General features: G+C 53.9%; 1 long non-coding RNA gene across 1 annotated transcript; it reads right to left on the bottom strand.

Annotated features, from left to right (window-relative positions):
* Positions 1–1,109: 1,109 nt before the first annotated feature.
* LOC130542970 (uncharacterized) lies at positions 1,110–6,601 on the bottom strand. Its single transcript, XR_008957919.1, has 2 exons — positions 6,248–6,601; positions 1,110–4,429 (listed from the first exon to the last, which is right to left on the bottom strand). It is a non-coding gene; the product is annotated as an uncharacterized LOC130542970 (long non-coding RNA).
* Positions 6,602–7,137: the final 536 nt, after the last annotated feature.

The following is a 7,137-nucleotide window of genomic DNA, read 5'->3' as shown; positions in this document are numbered from 1 at the left end:
ACTAAGATCGCCCTGAAGAAGGCAAAGATGAGCTGCAGACGGGAGAAGACGAAGCCAGTGTGCTTGCAGGGAAGACACGCACAGAGCTCCCCGCCTGCCGGACACGTGGGCTAGAGCCGTCAACAGGCCGATCCCCAACAGCAAGCTATGGCCACTCACGGGCCAAACAGCTAGGGAAACGGCCTCTGGGTGTTCACCTAAGCCAAGCCCCACCCGTGTGCCTCGGAAAACAAGTTCCAGAGTCCCCCGGCCTGTTGGTGACAGCAGCCATGACCCTGATGCCGCGGGCTGGTGGTATTTCCCCATAGTGTATTATACAGCAGTGAACACGTTTCATTCCAGCTAGACAAAGAAGTGTGTGTGAGTCTTCACACCGTGATGGGGAGTGAAGCTTGGCCGGGCCCCGGCACCCAGATATTTGGTCAAACACCAATCCAGATGTCAGGGTGAAGGTATGGTTTAGGTGAGATCAACATTTACAGCAGGGGACTCTGGTTAAAGCAGATCACGCTCCATCATGCGGGTGGGCCTTGTCCAATCAGTTGAAGGCCTGAAGAGAAAAACGACTGAAGTCCCCTGGGACACAAGGAAATTCTGCCTCCAGGCAGCCTTCAGACTCAAGATGCAACGTCAGCTCCTCCCTGGGTCCCCTGCTGCCGCTGGTGCCCACAACAGTATGAGCAATTCCTTAAAATAAATGTCTCCCTCACTCTCTCATGCTCTGTGTACACACACACACACACACACACACACAGGCACACCTCATTTAATTTCACTTTGCTTTATTGTGTTTCACAGATGTTGCTTTTTTTTTTTTTTAACAAATGTTAGAATTATGGCAAACCTGGGTCGAGCATGTCCGTGGGCACCACTGTTCCAGCAGGATTTGCTCATTTCAAGTCTGCATCCCATTTTGGTGATTCTCATAAGATTTCAAGCTTTTTCATTACTATTTTATCCGTTACGGTGATCTAAGCTCGGATAATTAGCTTACTTCAGCAACAAAGGATGTTTTAATTAAGGCACGTATGTTCTTTCTAAACGTCATGCTACTGCCCACAGAAAATACAGGGTAAAGCTAATTTTTATATGCACTGGAAACCAAAATATTCATTTGACTCGCTTTATTGTGGTATTTGGTTCTTACAATAGGATTCTTTTATAAAGTTACAAAAATAAAAATAAATGATTTTTTTTATAATTTAGGATTTTAGAGATGGGGGACAGACTCTAGGAGAAATAAAGAACAGATTTAAGTTATCAATGTCTTAGTTCTTGAAATAGATGGTAATTCAAGAGCTTTTATTACAATAGTCTTTTAACTTTTTTTTTTTTAAAGATTTTATTTATTTGAGAGAGAGAGAATGAGCAGGGAGGAGGAGCAGAGGGAGAGAGAGGGAGAAGCAGACTCCCCACTGAGCAGGGAGCCCCATGTGGGACTCGATCCCGGACCTGGAAATCATGACCTGAGCTGACAGCAGTCGCTTAACTGACTGAGCCACCCAGGGACCCCTACACTAGTCTTTTTAAAGGTTTTATTTATTTGACAGAGAGAGAGAGAGAGAGCGCGCGCATGCACATGAGCAGGGGGAGGGAAAGAGGGAGAGGGAGAAGCAGGCTCCCTGCAGAGACATCAGTGTCTATTTTCCCTACACAAACTTTTTAAAAAAATATTTTATTTGAGGGGCGCCTGGGTGGCGCAGTCATTAAGCGTCTGCCTTCAGCTCAGGGTGTGATCCCAGAGTTCTGGGATCGAGCCCCATATCGGGCTTCTCCACTAGGAGCCTGCTTCTTCCTCTCCTGCTCCCCCTGCTTGTGTTCCCTCTCTCGCTGGCTGGCTCTGTCAAATAAATAAATAAAATCTTAAAAAAAAAATTTTTATTTGACGGGGGGGGAGAACAAGCAGGGGGAAGAGCATATTTATTTGAGAGAGGGAGAGAGAGAGGGAGAGAGTGAGCATGAGCAGGGTGAGGGGCAGAGGGAGAAGCAGGCTCCCCGCTGAGCAGGGAGCCCGATGCAGTACTCGATCCCACGACCCCAGGACCACGACCCGAGCAGAAGGCAGACGCTCAACTGAGCCACCCAGGCGTCCCCACTGGGGATTTTTTTACTCCATCATTACTATGCTGGCCACTAAATGTTTCTCAAATTTCATCTTTTTCTTCCTTATTACCGGTCTTTCTACTGCAGGGAAGGGCTTTCCTTTCTCTCGTTCATTTGTTGGTCTCAGGAGGCATACACTGGATTCTGATCTTAGTCAATGGCTTACCATCTGTTGCCCTCATTACCTGATGGTTATGTTGTCCCAGACCGAGCCAGCACGAGTGACCCTTTGACATGTCCCCCTCACATTCTGAGCACTTGCTGACCTAAGTACTCCAGGCTCAGCCTCTGCTTGCTCTCCCCCAGTCCTGGAGCTGGGTGTTCCTCGGAGCAGCAGAGAACGGAATTAAGAAACCGGATCTGGTGCTGAGTGTGCCCATTGCTGCTGGGGTGTCGCTGCTTCTAGGAAACCCGCATAATACATGCGCCCACATCTGCGTGTCCGCGTGTCTGTGTGAGTGCACACACTTGTTCGTGGAATGAAACCATGAGCTGGAACTGGTACCTCGGACTGTAACCCAAGGTCACAGGGTTTGTCTCAATCTCCGCCCCCGTTGTCCCTCGATCACGCAGCCTTGCTCTGTGTGCAACTCCAGCCTAAGGGAGGCCCCTGTCTGGCTGAGCGAAGGGGCCCAGTGCTGAGGGGCCCAGTGCTGAGCCATGCAGCCTTCTGGAAGGTGCAAGGCAGGCGAAAGCAAAACCCCCAGGAAGCTCTGGGGTGAGGGCAAACCCTTAAGATCTTCTGGATGGAATGAGCAGCCAGACAAGACGGCTGCTGTCTGACTCTGTGGAAAGACTTGTAGGGTTACTGGGAAAGGGCAAACGTGTCCCCAAACAGCTGGAGGACTCACACCCTGCTGTCCCCCAGAAGAGGCTGCCCTCCATTCAAGGCATGAGTGACCCTAGTTATAGCCTCCCCAGACCTGCTTATGCATCACCAGCTAATACGATTTCTGACTCTTCTATTTTAGGGACCCTGTTCCCTTTTTTTTTTTTTAAGGATTTATTTTTAATTTAATTTAATTTTTTAAGTAGGCTCTATGTCCAGCGTGGAGCCTAATGCAGGGCTTGAACTCACGACCCTGAGATCAAGACCTGAGCTGAAATCAAGAGTCAGACACTTAACCCACTGAGCCACCCAGGTGCCCCAATTTTACTTTATTTTTTTAAAGTAGGCTCCAGGGGGGCGCCTGGGTGGCTCAGTCATTGAGCGTCTGCCTTCGGCTCAGGGTGTGATCCTGGTGTGATGGGATCGAGCCCCACATCAGGCTCCTTTGCTGGAAGCCTGCTTCTTCCTCTCCCACTCCCCCTGCTTGTGTTCCCTCTCTCACTGGTGGTCTCTCTCTCTCTGTCAAATGAATAAATAAAATCTTTTTAAAAATTTTAAAAAATAAAAAATAAATAAAGTAGGCTCCAGGGCCAACGTGGGGAACTCACAACCCTGAGACCAAGAGTCACATGCTCTACAGACTGAGACAGCCAAGCGCCCTGGGATCCTGTTCCTTTAAGGTTGTTCTGTTGGGGCTTTCATCTCTCTCGTCCAACAAACATAATTTCCCTCAAAGACAAAAGTACTTCTGGGCTTGATGCACATGTGCTCTCAACACCACGTCTTTACAGAACAGGGAGCTTGCGGGAGACATCTGCACACCACCAGGACTAACGCCAGGAAGGAAGGGCAAGGATTGCTCTGGAGCTCGCGGTCTGCACATGCGGCCTGCTCACTGCCCAGGGAGCGCACGGGTGCCCGGGAAGCTGGAGTGAGGCCACTCGCTGTCACCGAGTGCCGGGCAGTGGAGGCTGGGCTGTTCCCAGGAGGGACGGACACCTCTCCTGGGGCTCCCAAGGCCGCGTGGCAGTGCTGGTGAGCGCAGGATACACAGGGCTTGACAAGTGCGCGTGAAGCCGTGTGCCAGCCTCTGGGAGTGCCCGAGAGCTGGGTTTTAAGGCCAAGAGCAGTTTTAAATCCTGGAGAGCTAGTGCATTGCCTGAGAAGCCCCAAGGCTAGAAACTGTGTCTGGAACTCGACACCCGAGCAAGAAATTGATTTTCTACCTCACGGCAGACAAAAATCCCCAGAATGACAGCAGGTGTGGACCTTCTGCCAGGCCCGGATGAGGCCATCTCTTTAGCTCGTGCACCAACAACAAAGCAAGAAGAGGTCACTGGAGGCTTTGACGCACGCCAGCTGGAAACCGTGACCAGAGTGTCATGCTGAGAAGCATCTGCACATGGGGTGCCAGCTGGGAGTCTCGGTGCCAGCGCCCGCAAGAGGGGCCCCCCTTGACACCAGGGCACGGTGTCTGCAGCTCATTCTCAAAGGGTCCTGGGGGGAGAAAAAAGAGAGGAAACAAACGTGTTAAAATAGAGTAACATTTGGGGTGTATGGGTCAAGAGCGCTACTCTTGAACAATTCCGTTGCAATTTTAAGCTTAATAGGAACAATAATGGGGGGCGGAGCAGGAACTGGGAGAAGGGCTGGTCATCTGAGGCCACGGACCCCAGTCCCTTGCGTGTCTCCCCAGCGCTGGCAAGGCCCACTGCCATCTGTGCCTCCTGCCCAATGCCAGCTGCTCACAGTGGCTGCAGGAAGCAGCATGCTTTTGCCCCAGCCTTGGCCAGACCAGCTGCTCAGGGGGATTCTAGTTGCGCCCAAGCCTCGACCTCAGCAGGCGGCCTCACTCAGGCTCTGGAGCAGATGCAGCCTTTGGCGGAAAGCCCCATCGTCTCTCCTCCCCACCAGAAGCTCCTGTCTGTCGTCCGCTCTCCCTGCTCACCTGCCAGGGCCAAGCCCTTCCCTCTGTGCCCAGCCCCTGGCCACTGCAGGCCCTCACTGAATGACCACTCCCCTCTGTGCTCCCCAGCCTCGGAGCCAGCTCAGGCCTCTGGAAGGCAGCCAGACACCTCCGTTTGCCGGGTGCCATCCTTCCCCACCCACACCCACTCCATAGCACTGTGACATCTGGCTTCCACGCTCCCCGCAAATGGTGGCGTGAGAGAGAGAATTTAGAACTGCAACGTGAGCAAGGATCTCTGCTCCACCTCTTAGAACTGTGTGATTTTTGCCCATGCCTGGGACCTGTGGGCAGTGGACATGCAGGCTCAGTACGAACTGTAACACCAACTCTTCAGCCTTTGTCACCTCATCTTGTCTGCCTATCCCTGACCCCTCTTCATTGCCTCCCAGGAGCTAAGGTCATATCCACCCTGTCTGCCTGTGGCTGCCAAACCTGCCGCCCCTCTCCTCGACTTAGCTTGTCTGGGTCCCACAGCTGCCTGCATGTCTCCCCTTGGGCAGCCAGCCAGCTCCTCAAATTTAACACCCCGCCCGACACTTGGACCCACTCTCATCTGTGCTGGATTTGCCAAAAGGCAGTCACAGCAGGTGCTTAAGGCCATTAAGAAAATATAAACTTCTGGGGAAAGAATGTGATATTCCAAAAATGCACCAAAGCTCCTCCCATTGTGCACCATTCTCTGTGAGCTGCTTGGGGGAGGAGCACCTAACATCTGTGGGTAGGGACCCAGGAGTTCTCTGCTCAGCGCTCCCTATCATCTCCAGAGCTGGTCCTCCCCAGCAGCCTTGGGCACGCTAACATCCACGTGGACTTCTCTGGCATGCCCCCACATCCGTTTTTTAAATCTTGATGCTTCTCTTGCCCCAAAGGCCCCACACGCTCCCTTCCTCTCCACCAGCCACCTCCAGTCCCTGCTTGCTTGGGTCTGCAACACAGTTGTTGCCTCCTAATGGACCCTGCCATGCCATCCTGTGCCATGAGTCACCTCCACGAACTACAGAGCAGGCATACATGTCACACTCCTGCTCAAATAGCTCTGCCGCCCCCTCCCCCAAGTCCAAGCCCCGGCCTAGAGGTCAAGGCCCTCCCGCTGTGATTTTCACCACCCCCCCTCCTCGCAGACCCTGGGCTCCAGCCAAACCAGACTTCTTGCCATCTGGGAACATATGTTCCCTCTGCCCAAAATAATCTACATCCATCTCCACCTGTCAAGATCCGTCCTCGTTCAATAAATAGTACATGGACAATTGGCCATTTGAAGGAAATTTTTTAGATTCTCTGGTTCAAAGTATGCACCAAAATGTTACAAACCAGAATTAAACGTAAAACATGATGTAATCACATACGTTTTAAAAAACAGTTTAAAGTCTGAAAAATATATGATCATCAAAAGCGAGAATATATGAAAAACGAGAAGATCCTAGGATCAAAACCAAAGACCGAGATCTTCATCAGGCAGAACCAGGCCGGTCAGAACCAGGCCGGTGGGCAAGGCGCAGAGGGGCGGCAAGTCCCTCCCGAGCGGAGTCGGGTCGCCGCGGCGGGACGGCCGGCAGGACCTCAAGGAGCAGCCGCGGGGGAACCTTTCACGGAAGCCAAACGGGGTGCGGCGCCCGCAGAGGCCCATGGCCTCCCTGGACCAGATGCTTTTCACCGGACCGGCCCGCCCTCTGAGGGCGGCGGACGGAAGCTGCGTCCCCACCCCCGCCCCGCACCCCTCCTCCCCTCCGGCCCTTGGCGATGACGTCACCGCGCCCACGTGAGGCGGAGCGCCCGCCATTCCCGGGCCGTTGCCCAGCAACGCTACCGGGTCAGCTTTGTTCGGAGACCGGATGACCCCGGCATCCTCCCTCCTTTAATGCCTCTCCCTTTGGATGTCACCACAATCATAACCGCTGTCCCTACAAGGAAGGGCACTTATTTCGACGAGTCTGGCACCCGGGAAACACGCGACCGCAAAAAGGACGCACAAGGTCTCCTCCCCGGGCCCTCCCACACCCTTCACCTCCCGGGACGCTCTCCCCTTCCCAGGGCGCCGCGCGCCGCGACGTCACTGTTCTGCGCCCCGCTGCCGCCGCGGCGCGCGGCGCTTCCGGCCGCGAGGACGTGTGGGCGGGGCGGGTGGCGTCAGGGGGCGCGCGCCGGAAGCTGGCGCGAGCCGGGCGGAAGTGGCGGGGCGGAGCGCGGGGCGATGGGGGGCGGCGGCGGCGGCGGCGGCCGGCGATGAGCGGCGGGA

The sequence above is a fragment of the Ursus arctos genome, unplaced genomic scaffold, assembly GCF_023065955.2.
Source record: "Ursus arctos isolate Adak ecotype North America unplaced genomic scaffold, UrsArc2.0 scaffold_62, whole genome shotgun sequence".
In the NCBI taxonomy this organism is placed as follows: Eukaryota; Metazoa; Chordata; class Mammalia; order Carnivora; family Ursidae; genus Ursus; species Ursus arctos.
This window is presented reverse-complemented; position numbering and strand designations above follow the sequence as displayed.